The sequence below is a fragment of the Saimiri boliviensis genome, chromosome 13 (genome assembly GCF_048565385.1).
Source record: "Saimiri boliviensis isolate mSaiBol1 chromosome 13, mSaiBol1.pri, whole genome shotgun sequence".
Taxonomy (NCBI): Eukaryota; Metazoa; Chordata; class Mammalia; order Primates; family Cebidae; genus Saimiri; species Saimiri boliviensis.
Window position 1 is genome coordinate 60,390,951 of NC_133461.1, and position 18,744 is coordinate 60,409,694.

At 45.9% G+C, this 18,744-nt stretch overlaps 1 protein-coding gene and 1 long non-coding RNA gene across 24 annotated transcripts in view; one reads left to right on the top strand and one right to left on the bottom strand.

Moving 5' to 3' along the window:
• Nucleotides 1-18,744, bottom strand: part of DLGAP1 (DLG associated protein 1) — a 966,546-nt gene that overhangs the window by 110,171 nt on the left and 837,631 nt on the right. The window lies entirely within an intron of this gene.
• LOC120361650 (uncharacterized) overlaps nt 1-18,744 on the top strand; it is a 36,651-nt gene that overhangs the window by 10,537 nt on the left and 7,370 nt on the right. The gene's annotated exons all lie outside the window — the stretch shown is intronic.

Below are 18,744 nucleotides of genomic sequence, written 5' to 3' on the forward strand. Positions count from 1 at the left end.
CCTCACCTTTCACTCAGGGTTCCCCATCTCAGGACACGATCGCTTTGTCTGCCCTGAGTTCCAGCCAAAACTCGCCATCATCTGTAAGCACTCCTTTGGGTCCTTCTCTCTCCGATCTCTTAAATCCCTCTGGAATTCTTCTGTGCACCCTTCCTGCTTCCCTAGATCCTACAGTTTTAATCTTCTCTTCTGGACTATCACAGCAACTTCCTTAAGTCAAGCTTTCTCGAACTCAGAGTTGTGACATAATGGGTAGTGAAATCAGTTGAGATGAGTCATGCCGTTTTACCATTTAGAAAATGCAAAAGGTTAGGGAGAAAATGGCAGCGTACATCCTGCGTAGATTGTGAAACCTCTTTCGGTTTGTGTGTGCGTGTTCCCGGAGCTGAGTACAGAGTGGGCAACAGGAAGAATGAGTTTTGCAGGTCAAAATGTTTGGAGAAACACTTTTCTAAGGAATGTCACTGGGCCTGTCTGTCCCTGTTTCTGAACTGTTGCGTACACTTGGAGCCAGCGCGGAAAGCCTCCGACAGGTCCTGTCAGTCTGCTGTTTACAAATCTGCCCTCTGGATAAAGAACCTCTCACCATTCAGGTCTCGGAATTCGACGTCCTCCTGACCACTTTTCCTTTCGGTATGCAACCCATCAAGTTCCCTGGCTTTGCTTGTGCAGTCGATTTCTCCTTAGGGATATTCTTTCTGTGGTTTTGCCTTCAGGTATGAGCTTACGTTTGACCTTTTCCAAGAAGACATCTGGAACGTCCTTCTAAATGCCTTTCCTCGTTATTTCTCATGAGAACACTGCAGTTTTTAATCAGGCAGAGCACTTATTACATTATCTTCCTGGTTCCCTATTGAACTTTCAAGTTCCAAGTGGGCAGTCAGTAAATATTTCTTGGTGCATCAAATGCTCCACATTTTACACAGTTCGCGTTTGCTTCCCACAAACCAATTTGGATAGTTATTATGAAGTGTCTTATCTGTAGTTCTCAAAGCTTGTTTCCTTTAACACTTCAATATCTCTTGCACATTTTCTTTTCAAACACTACTTAGTTAATTTTGAAATCCATTGGTGTCCTTTCCTTAAAAATCAAAATAATAAAACTTAAAGAAAGCTGTTTGACTTCTGGCCAGTGGGTCACCCTCTCTGAATCTCATATCTGTAAACAGGAAGGGCAGAACCCTGATCTCTTAAGATCCTCTCCAGTCCACTACTCTGACCCTCTCTCTAACTTGAACTTTCTCCAGAAGGTTAAGTGACTTTTCCAAGGTCAAGCAAGCAGCTTTTTAGTGGCAGATTTTTTGCCTGTCTAGAGATTTTTTAAAACTAGGAGCAAACAAAAACTGAAAAGTTTACCGAGGAAACGGAGTGCTACTAACAAGTTTGTGTGAAAGAGAGTTCATAAAGTAACAGGACCCTTCAAACAAAACACTCAAATCAACAGCAACCAAAATGGATTCCTGCCTAGGCAGGTCTGGACATTAAAAAACTTGTCTGGCTGTGGTTTGCTATTAGATGGAGAGATCTTCAGATTCACTTTTAAAATGAAAGTGAAAGATTAAAGACTTTTGGCATCCTGACGGTTCATAGAGGCCATCCCTCAGAGGCACAGTGCGCAGACAAAACTATCCTAGAGGTGCCAACCCAAACAAGCTAGTGTCTGTCTCACGCCTGAGCCCTGGTGCCTTGACCAGTAACCACTGTCAGGAAGAAAGCTGCAACTCGCCAGGATGAAATTTGGCCCGGGTTCTTATAACCCTTCCCTCCTTCCTTCCCCTGCCAGAAGCACACTAAAGAATTCGCTGCTGTCAAAGGCAGAATTTGCATTACTTCCTTACATTAAAGAGTTTGGGCTCAGATAACCAGTTGTGTGAGTAGCAAGTCCAACAGAAATACAACAGCAACTTTACTTCTTTCCCTAATATGATGCATTGTACTTTAGAAGCCACTGTATGCATTTGTTGCTTTTCCCCATTCGACACTGACCAGCAGTAGTTTTACTTTGCTTGACAGGAAAGTATGGTAAGAAGAAATCAAATTTGAAGTGCATTCTTACAAAGGAAAAAATAAATCACAATTGTAACTGTAACCGAACTACTGTGTATGTGAGGTCGCAACATCAAATCGTTACAGCTGGGTGATGGGATTATGGGTGATTTTTACTTTATTCTTTGGGCTTCTCTGAATTTTCTTTCTTTTTTTTTTTTTTTTTAGAAAAGAACCTGCATTGCTTTTGTAATTATTAAAAAGTACAAATAAAAATTATACACACTACTATTTCTTCACTATCACATGACTAGATTATATAATTATTATTACTAATTTTTTGCGATGGAGATTCACTCTTGTTGTCCAGGCTGGAGTGCAGTGGTGCGATTTTGGTTCACTGTAACCTCCGCCTCCTTGGCTCAAGTGATTCTCCTGCCTCAGCCTTCTGAGTAGCTGGGATTACAGGTGCCCACCACCACACCTGGCTAATTTTTTTTGTGTTTTTAGTAGAGACAGGGTTTCACCATATTGGCCAGTGTGGTCTCAAACTCTTGACCTCAGGTGATCCACTGACTTCAGCCTCCCAAAGTGCTGGGATTACAGGTGTGAGCCACTGAACCCGGCCTAGATTATATAATTTTAGTGTTACTGTATATGTTGCTGTGTAATTTTTGTTTTGACCTTTTTTTTCCTTTTAATTCCTTTGAGACAGGATCTCGTTGTTACCCAGGCTCACTGCAAAAGGTCATTTTTCCACCTCCGCCTCCAGACTATCTGGACTATAGGCCTGTGCCACCACGCCCAGCTAATATTTTCTATTATTTGTAGAAATGGGCTTTTACTGTGTTGCCCAGGCTGGCCTCGAACTCCTTTGCCCAAGCGATCCACCCTCCTCAGCCTCCCAAAGTGCTGGGATTACAGACATAAGCCACTGCACCCGACCTTAAGTACTTGTTTTTAAAGGAAATTTTAAATGATTGCCACATAAAAAAGGAATACTAAAAATCTCCTAACATCGTTTGATATCTCACTATCTTTAAAAGCTTAAGGAACATGGACCCATAGGATGCAGCCAAATATTGGCCTATGACACCTTTACAACTGGGCTGCAGCATATTTTATTGCCTTCTGACAGTTTCATATCCAACTACTTATTTCCAGAACATATCATCCTTTTGCATGCCTTTATGCCCGTGGCAAACATTGTCGTTTGCCTCCTCATTACCATTCTCCCTGTTGTGCTTGCTAAACCCCAGTGCTGTTGATCTTTTCCATGCAGCCATGAATTTTAGGGGTGGCCAAGACCCTCCCTAGACACGGAGGCTGAATCTTCACCGGTCTATAAGACAGAGAGATGAGCAGGGAGGTCAGATGGGAATGTTCTGGGAAAGTTAACCTTGCTATCTAAACCCACCCAAGTCAGGGATGTCCCTTTTCTTCTTCTGGACTTTGTCATCTGCAAGGGATGCTGGAACTGTGACTGCCATTGGGGGACCACAGAAAATATTTGCCTAGAAAGACTGAGCTCACAGGCCGGGCGCCGTGGCTCACAACAGTAATCCCAGCATGTTGGGAGGCTGAGGTGGGTGGATCACCTGAGGTTGAGAGTTCGAGGCCAGCCTGACGAACATGGAGAAACCCCCATCTCTACTAAAAATACAAAATTTGCCAGGCATGGTGGCGCATGCCTGTAATCCCAGCTACTCAGGAGGCTGAGGTAGGAGAATTGCTTGAACCTGGGAGGCGGAGGTTGTGGTGCCCGAGATCGTGGCATTAACACTCCAGCCTGGGTAACAAGAAAGGAAGCAGAAGATGAGCTCCCACTGGGGATGGCAGGTGGAAGGATGGCCCGCCGTCATGAACTTACTGGTTTTGGTAAATTCATTGCCTGTCCTACCTCTGGACTTAGTATTGTTTGAGAAAATAAACTCTTTTGCCATCTTAGTCACTTTGATTTTATGTTTAAAATTGTTTGCTTATTGATTTGATTGGGTTGGCACTTATGCAGTGACTTTGTAGATGTTGTCTATCTGTTGGGGCTCAGAACATGATACCCTAAAATATGGTGACTTGGCAATTGAGAAAACTGAAGGAGCAGGCAGGTCACTCAGTGTGAGAGCTGGCCATAAGGGAATTCTGTGACCTGTCTTTGGCTGAAAGTAGGTCATAGGTGCTCATGCCAGAGGGGTCCTGCTCTATACCCAGAGGCCAAGAAGAATCGGAACAGGCAGCTCTTGCTCTACTGGCCCCCAGTTGTTGTTACCATTAGATAATAAATGTATTTTACATGAAATCTGAAATACTCTAAAGCCTGAAACTTTATTTTTTTGAGACACAATCTTGCCCTGTCACCAGGCTGGAATGTTGTGCACCATCTCAGTTCACTGCATCCTCCACCTCGTGGGTTCAAGCGATTCTCCTCTCTCAGACTCATAGGTAACTAAGATTACAGATGCCCACCACCAAACCTAGCTAATTTATGTATTTTTAGTAGAGACAGGGTTTCACTATGTTGGTCAGGCTGGTCTCGAACTCCTGACTTCAAGTGGTTTGCCTGCCTCAGCCTCCCAAAGTGCTGGGATTACAGGCATGAGCCACTTTGCCCAGCCCAATCTGTAGTACTCTCTCCTGCATTGTCCTCAGCCTCCCAAGTAGCTGGGACTGCAGGTGTGTACCACCACAACCAGCTAATTTTTAAACATTTTTTGTAAAGATAATGGTCTCACTAGGTTGCCCAGGCTAGTCTTGAATTCCTGGGCTCAAGTGATCCTCCCACTTTGGCCTCCCAGAGCACTGGGATTACAGGTATAACTCACCTCAACCTGGCCCTGATTCTGCCTTTGGAAGGCTTCTGTATCATGTGAAACTTACGTTAAATACATTTGCATGCTTTTCTGTTACTAATCTGTCTTTTGTGATAGGAGTCTCAGCCATGAACCTAGTGATGGGTATGGAATAGATACCTCTCCCACATGCTGGAAAAGGCTGTGTCTGCTAGGTGCAAATCCTGACCTGCTAATTTGCAAGCTATGTGACTACACTATTAAATCATCTTGTCCTCAGTTCCCTCACCTATTGAGTTAGGATGACAGCACCTGTCTCATAGTGCAGTGTGCTGAGTGAAGAGGTTAATCGAGTGTAAGGGGATACAGTGTACCACTTACCCTGTGACATATAGGAAACAGGCCCTCTCGTTTCTTCCTTGATTATCTGATGCAGCAAAATTTAACTATGAAAACCATCTTGGAGGCCAGGTGCAGCAAAATTTAACCATGAAAACCATCTTGGAGGCCAGGCATGGTGTCTCACACCTGTAATCCCAGCACTTTTGCAGGATGAGGTGGGCAGATCACTTGAGGCCAGAAGTTCAAAACCAGCCTGGCCAACATGGCGAAATCCCGTCTCTACTAAAAATACGAAATAAAAAATAGCCAAATGGGAGGCTGAGGCAGGAGAATTGCCTGAACCCAGGAGATGGAGGCTGCAGTGAACTGAGATCACCCCACTGTACTCCAGCCTGGGCAACTGTGAGACTCTGTCTTAAAAAAAAAAAAATGATATATAAGTATTAACTGTGTGACTTTTTTTTTTGAGTTTTCATATGTATTTTTTCCCTGCGGCGGAAGAGTTTTTATAATTTGTATGACTCATGGACATGTGTACACGTTAGTGAAATTTGTGTGCCAGCCAAGTGTGGTGGCATGACGCTGAGGCACGAGGATTGCTTGAGCCCAGGAGGTCGAGGCTGCAAGTGAGCTATGATTGTAGGTACGTTTCCCCTTGCCTTCATAGTCCGCACTACTGATTTTCAGCTGGAGTGGAGAGCAGGCTGTGGATGGACCAGCCCCTGTTGCTATGTTGAAGAAGTTGAGAATTTAACATCCCAGGACCTCTCCAAGCTCTACCGCAGGCCCCTCAACTATATTTCCCTAGCTTACCATGGGTAAAAGGCAGAGGACTAGCTCTAAGTGTAGCCACTTATGTTACTAAAGCTCTATCAAATGAACAAATAATTCTGTTTGCTTTTCAAGCCTGAAAGGCAATATTATATGATATTTAAGAATACGGCACACTTCTGTCTTCCCAGCTACTTGGAAGGCTGGGGTGAGATGACTGCTTGAGCCCAGGAGTTTGAGTCCAACCTGGGCAACATAGCAAGTTCCCATCTCAAAATAATGAAAAGTAATGTAAGTTTTGGAGGCCAACCTTGATTTAAAAGTGTAGGCCAGGTGTGGCTCACGCCTGTAATCCCAGCACTTTGTGAGGCTGAGGCGGGCAAATTACGAGGTCTGGAAATAGAGATCATCTTGGCTAACACAGTGAAACCTCGTCTAGTCTAAAAGTACAAAAAATTAGCTGGTTTTGGTCCCTGTAGTCCCAGCCACTCTGGGGGCCGAGGCAAGAGAATCACTTGAACCCAGGAGGTGAAGGTTGCAGTGAGCCGAGATCACCATTGCACTCCATCCTGGGCAACAAGAGCAAAATGCCGTCTCAGAAAGAAACAACACAAAATGTGTGTTACCTACGGAAGGTTGCTGAATCTCTGTCAACATCTAGTTTTTATTGTGTAAAATGAGAATTATAATGAAAAATTTCCTTACAGGGTTGTTGAGAGAACGAAAGGAAGTAATACATGGGAAATGCTCAGTGCATTAACTCAGTAAATGGTGTACAGTAGCAACAGCATCAACAACTCCATAAGGGAAATCCCTTCAGTTGTCCTAGCAGCTGCTAAGCCAGGGGCATGTGTGGTCCTTTGAAAGGTCTGAGAATATCTGAAGCTAACATCTACACCAATGCTGTCAGATGATGCCGTATCCATGGCGACCAGATGTCTCCATTATCTAGGTTAGTGCCGGCAGGGAGGTGGATGACGAAACAACAGAATCACAGGCTGCAACTCTGCTGTTCAGTTTATTCGTTAGCAGTACCCCTGTAACACTCCAAATTCCGACTTTATCCGACTTTGAATTACAGTTTCAGTCATACAAATTCTGAAACGTTGACCAGTGATCTCACACACATTTTTTAGTTATTCCCAAATGGCTGCTGAAAAACAAAACCACCGAAGCCTTTGTATTAAATATATCTTGAAGTCTATCATAATATTTTAGTCCATTCTTTTGTTTTATTTTTTGAGATGGAGTTTTTGCTCTTATCGCTTAGGCTGGAGTGCAGTGGCACGATCTTGGCTCACTGCAACTTCCACCACCTGGGTTCAAGCGATTCTCCTACCTCAGTTTCCTGAGTAGCTGGGATTGCAGGAAACAGCCACCGTGCCAGCTAATTTTTTGTATTCTTACTAGAGACAAGGTTTCACCATGTTGGCCAGGCTGGTCTTGAACTCCTGACTTCAGGTGATCCGTCTACCTCAGTCTCCCAAAGTGCTGGGATTACAGGCGTGAGCCACTGCACCTGGCCTTTTAGTCCATTTTCTATTGCTAATGTAAGAGAAATTAGATTAGGAAGTAAGTTTTTGAAGACAAATTTTCAGCTTCAGTGAATTGTTGGTACAACTTTTCTTCATAAATAATATTAAATATAAAGTAAAACCTTTCTCAGGAAAAAAAAAGTTAGCATTCTGGAGGAAGGAATAAAGGAACCAGTGGTTCATTGTCGTTTTGCTTTTGAGACAGGGTCTCATTGTTGCCCAGGCTGGAGTGCAGTGGCACGATCATGGCTCACTGCAGCCTCGACCTCCTGGCCTCAGGTGACACTCCTGAGTATCTGGGACCATGGGTACATGCCACCACTCCTGGTGCATTTTTTAATTTGTAGAGATGGGGTTTCCCTGTGTTGCCTAGGCTGGTCTCGAACTTTTGGGCTCCTACCTCCTCCTCTCAAAGTGTTGGGATTACAGGCATGAGTCACTGCACCTGGCTAAAAAGCAATGTTGGTCCAGTGTCCAGTGCCTAGTACTCCTAGGAAGTATGAATTTACGAGCAATTAATGCCCAGATGAGTTAACAGACCTTGGGTTTAAATTGATAGGTCTGTTACCAAAGGCAATACACTTCTCTGCTTCATTTTATTACTGTCTGTGGAATGGGATGATAACTGTAGGATGGCTGTTACTGTGAACATTAAAGACTTAAAATTGCCGGGCGCGGTGGCTCAAGCCTGTAATCCCAGCACTTTGGGAGGCCGAGGCGGGTGGATCACGAGGTCAAGAGATCGAGACCATCCCGGTCAACATAGTGAAATCCCGTCTCTACTAAAAATACAAAAAATTAGCTGGGCATGGTGGCACGTGCCTGTAATCCCAGCTGCTCAGGAGGCTGAGGCAGGAGAATTGCCTGAACCCAGGAGGCGGAGGTTGCGGTGAGCCGAGATCACACCATTGCACTCCAGCCTGGGTAACAAGAGCAAAACTCTGTCTCAAAAAAAAAAAAAAAAAAAGACTTAAAATTGTGTAAAAGCCCTTTGTCAATTGAAAAGTGCTATGCATATGTTAGGCAAAGAGGCCTCAACCTCTGCCCAGTAACAGTTGTTACTTTTTTTTTTTGAGATGGAGTTTTGCTCTTTCGCCCACGCTGGAGTGCAGTAGCATGATCTTGACCCACTGCAACGTCCGCCCCCTCCCTTGGGTTCAAGTGATTCCCCTGCCTCAGACTCCTAGGTAGCTGGGATTATAGGTCCACCACCACTCCTGGCTGATTTATGTATTTTTGGTAGAGACTGTTTTACCATGTTGACCAGGCTGAGGCTCAGGCAATCTGCCCGCCTCAGCCTCCCAAAGTGCTAGGATTTTAGGTGTAAACCACCATGCCCAGCCTGTTATTTTTTTCTGGCTGTAGCTGAGTAACATTTCCAAACTACAGTTCTTCTTGGGTTGGCATAATTTGTCATAAGTTGGGTTGGCCTTGGCCAATATTGTGCTGGGCTTTGGGGATACTGCAAAATATTATGTACAATTTGCATAAATGTACATTTAGGCTGAATAGAAAGGGAGAAAAGGCTGTAAAAATTAATATGGGTCAAAAGGAATGGTCCCTAATCATAAATTGCACACTTCCCCTCCCAACCATCCCCAAAACACTCATAAAATTTGATAAGAAATTACCATGGTGGCGAATAGCTGCATCAACAAGAAACTATTCTTTCAGTATACCATAGGATGAAGCTGAGTAGGTTTTTTTTTTTTTTTTTTTTTTTTTTTTTTTTTTTTTTGAGATGCAGTCTCACCCTGTCACCCAGGCTGGAGTGCATTGGTGCGATCTTGGCTCACTGCAACCTCTGTCGCCCTGGTTCAAGCGATTCTCCTGCCTCAGCCTCCCGAGCAGCTGGGATTACAGGCACCTGCCACTGTGCCCTGCTTATTTTTTTGTATTTTTAGTAGAGTCGGGGGTTTTGCCATGTTGGCCAGGCTGGTCTCGAGCTCCTGACCTCGTGATCCACGCCCCTCAGCCTCCCAAAGTGCTGGAATTACAGGCATGAGCCACAGTGCCAGGCGCGAAACTGAGTAGATTTTAAGAATTATTGGAGTCCCCAGCACTTTGAGAGGTTGAGGTGGGTGAGTTCAAGACCAGCCTGATCAACACGGAGAAACCCTACCTCTGCTAAAAATACGAAAAAAAATTAGCAGGGTGTGATGGTGCATGCCTGTAATCCCAGCTACTCGGGAGGCTGAGACAGGAGAATCACTTGAACCCGGGAGGTGGAGGTTGTGGTTAGCCAAGATCGTGCCATTGTACTCTAGCCTGGGCAATAAGAGCGAATCTCTGTCTCAAAAAAAAGAATATTGGAGTCAAACATAACTTGGAGAGGAGACAAAATAATTGGTAAAAAGATGCATAAACAGTGTTGATAATTTTGGTGGCATTTGAGTAAATGAGTAGAAAAGCTGGGACCGGAAGGTGTAATATTACCACACAGTCAGTGCTGGTTGGGGAGCCTCTATTTTCTTGGCTAGAAATGCTCTTCTAAAGAGAAAGAGCACAGATGCCTGTTAAGAAATAGGCTTCAAGACAACCCTGTTTGAATTGCCAGCAGGGAGGAAAACTGGGTCACAAGGAGATAATCTCAGAGGTTGCTGGAGGATTGGCCTTGGACATGCCCAGGTGAGGAGAGAAACACCCTAGGGAGATGTTGGCAGTGGAGAGGGCCTCGAAGCAAGTCTGGGCAGTAGGCAAAGGGAGATGGGGAGGCCAAGAAACATGCATTTCTCGTTGCTTTGTGTGAAGCAGTCAGCTCTGAGCACACTCGTACAGTAGGTAAAATTTCTCGAGTCTGTCTCTGTAGGCAACTGGAGATACACCGACTGCCCGTTTTCCGCCACTGGCTCCAACCCATATTAACTCACTGTCTCATTTCCTGAGACACTTGCTCTTTGAGAGGTAAAAATCTAGCTAGTTTGATAAGAGAATGCATTTTAGGTGTGGAGGGGACATTTTAGAAGGAATTTTTGCAAACATTTCTCCCCTCAAGAGTAATACATGTGTATTTTATTTTATTTTATTTTATTTTATTATTATTTTTTGAGACGGTCTCACTCTGTCGCCCAGGATGGAGTATAATGGCACAATCTTGGCTCACTACAAACTCTGGCTCCTGGGTTGAAGCGATTCTCCTGCCTAAGCCTCCCAAGCAGCTGGGACTAAAGGCACGCACCACTACACCTGGCTATTTTTTTTTTTTTGAGACGGAGTTTCGCACTTGTTACCCAGGCTGGAGTGCAATGGCACGATCTCGGCTCACTGCAACCTCTGCCTCCTGGGTTCAGGCAATTCTGCCTCAGCCTCCTGAGTAGCTGGGATTACAGCCACGCGCCACCATGCCCAGCTAATTTTTTGTATTTTTAGTAGAGACGGGGTTTCACCATGTTGACCAGGATGGTCTCGATCTCTTGACCTCGTGATCCACCCCCCTCGGCCTCCCAAAGTGCTGGGATTACAGGCTTGAGCCACTGCGCCCGGCCAGCTAAGACTTTTCTGTGGCTCTCAAATCATAATGAAGCCCAAGAAGGAAAAATGAAATTTTATACTTTGCCTGTCACAGGCATAGAATTCTGCTGAATAATTTGTACATGGGATTATTATTCCATTTTACAGATTTGGAGGTGCAGCTAAAGTTAAGAGGCTGGTAACCAGCCACAGAAGATTGCATTTTCCAAAGGTGGCTGGAACAGTATCTTCCATCTGACATGTTCTTCTAGAACAGGTGTTCACATTTTCTGTTAAAAGCCATCCAGCACATATTTTAGGATCAGTCAGTTTCTGACCTGACTACTCTACCACTGTGGCACAGCCCTGGGCTATGTGTGTGTATATGTGTATGGGCTAGTTTGTGTTTGATAGGTGAACCCATTCGTTGGTCTGAGGGTGATGCTTTGCCAGTCTGTGCTCTAGAATTTTGCTACTTCCCTTTAAGAGGTAGTCTAGGCCGGGTGTGGAGCTCATGCCTGTAATCCAAGCACTTTGGAGGCCAAGGTGGGTGGATCACCTGAAGTCAGAGGTTCAAGACCAACCTGACCAACATGATGAAACCCCGTCTTTTTTTTTTTTTTTAAAGATGGGGTTTCACCATGATGGCCAGGCTGGTCTTGAACTCCTGACCTCAGGTAATCCACCCACCTCGGCCTCCCAAAGTGCTAGGATTACAGGCGTGAGCCACCACGCCCAGCCTGAAACCCCGTCTTTATATACATATATATAAATATATATATGTAAAAAAAAACAAAAACAAAAAAAGAGAGTCTAGGCCAGGTGCAGTGGCTCACACCTATAATCCCAGCACTTTGGAAGGCTGAGGTGAGAGGATCCCTTGGGTCCAGGAGTTTGAGACCAGCCTGGGAAACACGGTGAAACCCCATCTCTACAGAAAAATACAAAAATTAGCCTGGTGTGGTGGCATGCACCTGTATTTCCAGCTACTCCAGAGGCTGTGGTGGGAGGATTGCTTGAGCCCAGGTGGAGCCTGCAGGGAGCCGTGTGCCACTTCACTCCAGCCTGGGCGGTAGAGGCAGAGACCCTATCTCAAAAAAAACAAAAAGAAACAAACAAATGGGGGAAAAAAAAAAAAAAAGGTGTGCTGTGATTTCCCTTTCCTGGAATCTGGGAGGTTTGTGATGTGCTTGTAATTAAGACCGTTGGAAGGAAGTGACACAGCATGACCTCTGAGGCTAGATCAGAGCAGGTGGTGTAACTTGCACCGGTCAGCACCTAAGCAGCCAAGTTGTCCTGAGGCTGCCAGGCTGTAAAAAAGCCCAAGCGAGTCCTTGTGGAAGACTGCCTGAAAAAGCCTTGAAACTATAGGAGATGCTCAGCTATCTCCACTTGCTCTAGCCCTCACCTGGAAAGCCTGCAAGCGCAAGATGAGCCGGATGGAACTACGCTGCTGACGCTCTCCCCAAATTCCTGACTCCCAGAGACTGAAAAGTGATAAGATGATTGCTTTGTTTTAAGACGTTAAGTGTTGGGGGTGATTTGTTCCATAAAAGAAACAACAGCCAGGTGCAGTGGCGCGTGCCTGTAGTCTCAGCTACTCGGGAGGCTGAGGTGGAAGGATTGATTGAGCCCAGGAGTTCTGGGCTGCGGTGCGCTATGCCAAATGGGTGTCCGCACTAAGTTTGGCATCAATATGGTGACCTCCCAGGCATGGGGGACCACCAGGTTGCCTAAGTAGGGGTGAACCGGCCCAGGTCGGAATTGGAGCAGGTCAAAACTCCCGTGCTGATCAGTAGTAGGATTGCACCTGTGAAAGCCACTGCACTCCAGCCTAGGCAACCTAGCAAGACCCCATCTCTAAAAGAGAGAAAAAAACAAAAACAAAAACAAAACACAAAAAACAGAACATTTTCCCAAAACTAGTGAGTGGCAGAGATGGGATTCAAACCAAGGAAGGCCTGAGCCCAATCAGCTGATCTTTCTGTTAAAAATAAATAAAAAATAAAAAACATTGCTAAAAAATGTTGACAGGGACACAAAGTGAGTACACGCTGTTGGAAAAGTGCTGACAGACTTCCTTCATGCAGGGTTGCCACAAACCCTCGATTTGTGAAAAACACGCTATCTACTAGGCCTAATAAAATCGCAATTGCCGGGCGCAGTGGCTCATACCTGTAATCCGAGCACTTTGGGAGGCCGAGGTGGGTGGATCACCTGAGGTCAGGGGTTCAAGACCAGCCTGGGCAACATGGTGAAACCCCGTCTCTACTAAAAATACAAAAACGTTTGCTGAGTGTGGTGGTGGGCGCCTGTAATCCCATCTACTCAGGAAGTTGAGGTAGGAGAATCGCTTGAACCTGGGAGGTGGAGGTTGCAGTGAGCTGAGATTGCGCCATTGAACTCCAGCGTGGGTGACAAAAATGAAACTCTGTCTCAAAAAAAGAAAAAAATAAAAGTGCAATTAAATAATGTACACTTTTATTTAAACCTATGTTGGCTAGTGAGTTTGACCAGAGTCTAGCAAAGGTTTATCAAGAAAAAATGTCAGATAATTCAGATCCTGTAAGACAAAGACAACCTGTCCCAGGAAGGACTTTGCAACAGCAATTACTTTAACAAGTTAGAATTCGCAGAGTATGGCCTTTGAGGGGCTTTGAAGAGAGAGGAACCCATGAATCAAGACTAAGATAAGGCTATTTGGTTTGTTTCAACTTGCAGGCTGTTTTACTTCCGCATCCGAGCCATGCCTTGGGAATGAAATCATATCTATCAGACAGCCCTTTCAAAGAACATCCGACACAAACACTCGCTAGCTGCTCCTTGATTTCCTCTGTGTCCAGAGTGTGTATGGAATCTGGGGGACTAGCTGTGAACTGCGCATCAAATAAATAACCAGCAGGGAGTTTGGCACTGGTGACTGCGAGCCATAAATGCTGCTGTTTCCTTACGCAGACTACGCCTGTGCTTTTGGCGGCTTCTTTGACCTTTTCTGGCTTTTTCCCAACCTTAACCCAACATAGCTATGAAAAGGCAGTTCCAGGTTGTGGGGCACACTTTTAAAGTTGACAGCTTGGCCCCTCTCCTCCAGCATCTGTCCTCAGCGGGGCCTAGTCCACCTGTGACAGCAGGGAAGAATGGAGTGATCTTTCTTAATCTCCCAGGGTCTTAACCCAATGCTCTGGGCCACTTGTGTCCCCATACCCCAACAAATGCGTATGTTGAAGTCCTAACTCTCAGACTGTAACTGTCTTGAGAGATATCGCCTTTAAAGAGATGATTAAGTTAAAATTAGGTCATTAGGGTCATAATCCAGTATGACCGGTGTCCTTCTAAGAAGAGAGACGGCAGGATCTATGTACACAGACCCAGTGAGGACAGAGAGGCCGGCCACCTGCAAGCCAAGGCGAGAGGCCTCAGAAGAAGCCACCTTCTCATACTTGATCTCGGGCTTCCAGCTTCCAGAACTGTCAGGAAATAAGCTCCGCTGTTTAAGCCACCCCATCTATGGTACTTTGTTATGGCAGCCCTAGCAGACTCACACACACAAACAGAATTCACAGCCTTGAGGCTGGGATTTCAGAAACCTTCCGAAGGTAATCGGCAGAAATCTCAACAGGCAAGGGTCTAGCCTTTTAGCGCAGTTCCTCTTTATCTTTCCCAGGTGGCCTACAGACAGGATCGTAAGGCAGCGTTGGGGGCAGGGAAAAGCCAGCGCTGACCTGCAAGGACACTCAGGTCTCTTGACTCAAAAGGGAAGGAACCAGGGTTCCAGTCCTAGAAAGTCCAGAAAGTAGCAGGGAGACCGGGTAGGTACCTGGGCATGGTCAAGAGGCCCGTATTGCTGCATGTCACAAACCCCTTCCCTCTTCTGGCTGCCCTAGGCCTGCCTTCCCTGCTCCTTTTCCCAGCAGCCCCTCCTGTAACACTGCTTTATTACCAGGTAAAGGCAGAAGAAGGGGAAAATTTGGCTTTACCTTCTGATTTAGCATCATGCAAGTCCTAATGCTCTTTTAGTTTTTTTGTTTGTTTGTTTTGGTGGGTGATATGGAATGGAAGGATATTTGCCAGAGTTATTTTTTTGAGATGGGGTCTTGCTATGTTGTCCTGGCTTAAGTGCGAAGGCTACTCACCCCATCATTCCACACTACAGCCTTGACCTCCTAGGCTCAAGGAATCCTCCCACCTCAGCCTCCGGAGTAGCTGGAACTATAGGTACATGCCACCATGCCCTGCCCCCTGCTGCAGTATAAGCAGCTGACATGATGGCTGGATGGTCCCTAAAGACACCCATCTTTTAATCTTTGAAATCTATGGCTATGCTACCTTCCAGGGAAAAAAAAGGACTTGGCGGATGTTAGTAAGTGTTTTAAAATGGAAAAGTTGTCTTGGATTACCTAAATGGGCCCAGGGTAATCATGAGGTCCTTATAAGAGGGAGGCAGGAGAACCAGAGACAAAGATGAAGATGTGATGATGGGGGCAGAAGTGTGTGTGAGAGGAGGAGAGGGGCTGAAGATGTACCCTGCTGCTGGCTTTGCAGGCAGAGCAAGGGGCTGCAAGCCAAGGAACACAGGCAGCCTCTAGAAGCCCTAAAAGGACACGGATTCCCCCCCATACCCTCCACAAGGAAAAGCAGCCTTACTGACCCATTTTTGACTTCTGACCTCCAGAACAATGAGATTATCTGTGCTGTGTAAAGCCACTCTGCTTGTGAGTGTAACTGATGACAGCAACAACGGGAAAACACACAGGCTGTAAGATGAAAATCCTTGAGAACAACTGCTACCACATTGAATTACTATTATTATTATTTCTATTTTTTTTGAAACGGAGTTTCACTCTTGTTGCCCAGGCTGGAGTACAGTGGCATAATCTCAGCTCTCTGCAACCTCTGCCTCCCAAGTTCAAGCAATTCTCCTGCCTCAGCCTCCCAAATAGCTGGGATTACAGATGCACACCACCACCCCCAGCTAATTTTTGTATTTTTAGTAGAGACGGTGTTTCACCATGTTGGCCATGCTGGTCTTGAACTCCTGACCTCAGGTGATCCACCTGCCTTGGCCTCCCAAAGTGCTGGGATTACAGGCATGAGCCACCATGCCCAGCCTGCTGCTACACTTAAACAGGCAGTGATGTGTGACTAGAAGTTATACAAATTTCTAGAGCTTCCACCCTTCCAACAGTAGTTCCCAGATGGTAGCCTCCTATCAGCAATGTCAGCACCTGGGAACGCGTGGGTCACATTCTCAGGTCCCACCCCAGGCCTATTGGGTCAGAAACTCTGGGGGTGGGGCTGGCACCCTGTGTTTGAACAGGTCTTTCTGGTAATTCGGAGGCATGCTAAGGTTCACCTTAAATAAAAGTGACCTGGGGCTGAGTTCAGTGGCTCGCACCTGTAATCCCAGCATTTTGGGAGGCTGCTAATAAGAGCCATGATTATTATACTTGCCCTGACATTATCTTCTATTTCCAGGCTTCACATATGTAAGGGATCCTATACAAGAGTTCACCTGCGCAAGGGATTCAATCCATCTTAGGTTCTGCTAATGACCTCCCTGCCTGAGGTTCATCAAAACTGAAGTGGGGGCCGGGCGAGGTGGCTCATGCCTGTAACCCCAGCACTCTGGGAGGCCGAGGTGGGTGAAATCACCTGAGGTCGGGAGTTCAAGACCTGCCTGACCAATGTGGGGACCCCATCTCTACTAAAAATATAAAATTAGTCAGGTGTGGTGGCATATGCCTGTAATCCCAGCTACTCAGTAGGCTGAGGCAGGAGAATCCCTTGAACCCAGGAGTTGGATGTTGTGATGAGCCAAGATTGCGCCGTTGTACTCCAGCCTAGGCAACAAAAGCAAAACTCCATCTCAAAAAAAAAAAAAAAAAAAGCTGATGTGGGAAGATCGCTTGAGGTTAGGAGTTTGAGACCAGCCTGGGCAACATAGTGAGACCTGTCTGTTAAATCAAGTTTAGCCTAAAGTGGCCTCCTTACATTTTTCTTTTCTTTTTTCTTTTTTTAAAAATAGAGACAGGGTTTCACCATGTTGGCCAGGATGGTCTCCATCTCCTGACCTGGTGATCCACCCGCCTCGGCCTCCCAAAGTGCTGGGATTACAAGTGTGAGCCACTGCGCCTGGCCCTACATTTTTTTCTTGAGATGGACTTTTGCTCTTGTCACCCAGGCTGGAGTGCCATGGCACAATCTGGGCTCACTGCAGTCTCCACTTCTGGGTTCAAGTGATTCTTCTGCCTCAGCCTCCCAAGTAGCTGCGATTACAGGTGCGCACCACCATGCCAAGCTGATTTTTTGTATTTTTAGTAGAGACGGGGTTTCACCATGTTGGTCAGGCTGGTCTTGAACTCCTGACCTCAGGTGATCCACCCGCCTCAGCCTCCCAAAGTGCTGGGATTACAGGCGTGAGCCACCGCGCCTGGCCCCTCCTTACCTATTTTAAGTTCAGCCTGAAGATTTCTCATAGTGAACTATATACAACCCAAATGGAGGTGTAAACCAACTATAACCTACCTTTGTGCCAATCAGTGAGTTCTGGCCAATCAAAGGGGGCCAATTGTTCAAACAGTGTTCAAAAATAAGGCAAACGCCAAACTGTAGCCAATCCAACTGTTTCTGTACCTCAATTCTGCTTTCTATTCGTTACTTTTCTTTCTTTCTTTCTTTTTTTTTTTTTTTGAGACAGAGTGTCACTCTCGTTGCCCAGGCTGGAGTGCAACGACGCAATCTTGGCTCACTGAAACCCACGACTTCTGGGTTCAAGGGATTCTCCTGCCTCAGCCTCCTTAGTAGCTGGGATTACAGGCATGCGCCACCATGCCTGGCCAATTTTTGTATTTTTAGTGAAGACAGAGTTTCTCCATGTTGGTCAGGTTGGCCTCAAACTCTCAACCTCAGGTGCTCCACCCGCCTCGGCCTCCCAAAGTGCTGAGATTACAGTCGTGAACCACAGCTCCCGGCTACTTTTCTTTTTCTGTCTATAAATTGTACACCATGTGGCTGCACTGGAGTCTCTCTGAGCTACTCTGGCTTGGGAGTCTGCCCGATTCGCAAAGCATTCTTTGCTCAATTAAACTGTGTTAAGTTTAATTTGGCTAAGGTTTTTCTTTCAACATGTCTCTGCAAAAAATTAAAATTAAAAAAATTAGCTGGGTATGGTGGCATGCCTGTAATCCCAGCTAGTAGGGAGGCCGTGGTATAAGGATTGCTTGAGTTCAGGAGGTTGAGGCTGCAGTGAGCTGTGATTACACCACTGCACTCCAGTCTGGGGGACAGAGTGAGACCCTGTTTCTACAAAATACATATGTAAGTTAAAAGTGACCTGGGCTGGTCTTTGCCAAGAGAGGGTACCTGTGGAGCCTCTGATGTGCATATGGGTAGTGTATGTGTATGTTGGGTGTGTGTGTTCCCACTGACTCTACAATTAAGCTGATTATTTCACGATTCATGCTTGGCGTAGGATCTGGGAATGATGGTGAAAGTTATTCTCTCAAAGACTGGCTCTGCCCCCGAGCATGTGGGAGGAGGGAAAGTCCAGAATTCGGCTTCACAGTGGCCGCAAGTGCACAGGCCCAGATCCAGGCTGAGAGCCCTGCACTGCCACGCCACAGTCCCAGGCTGGGGCAAGCAGAAGAGGGCTGTTTCCACTCATCTTTCCCCAGTTTCTTGCTTGCCTGAAGCAATTCTAACCTGGCTAGTGGAAAGATACTCACTTTTGAAAACATGAGTGAGGTCAGCCCTTCCAGCCACAGCTTGAAGTTGAAATCACACATTCATTGATTTCTTTTTTTTTTTTTTTTTTTTTTTTTTGAGAGTCTCGCTCTGTTGCCCAGGCTGGAGTGCAATGGTGCAATTTTGGCCCA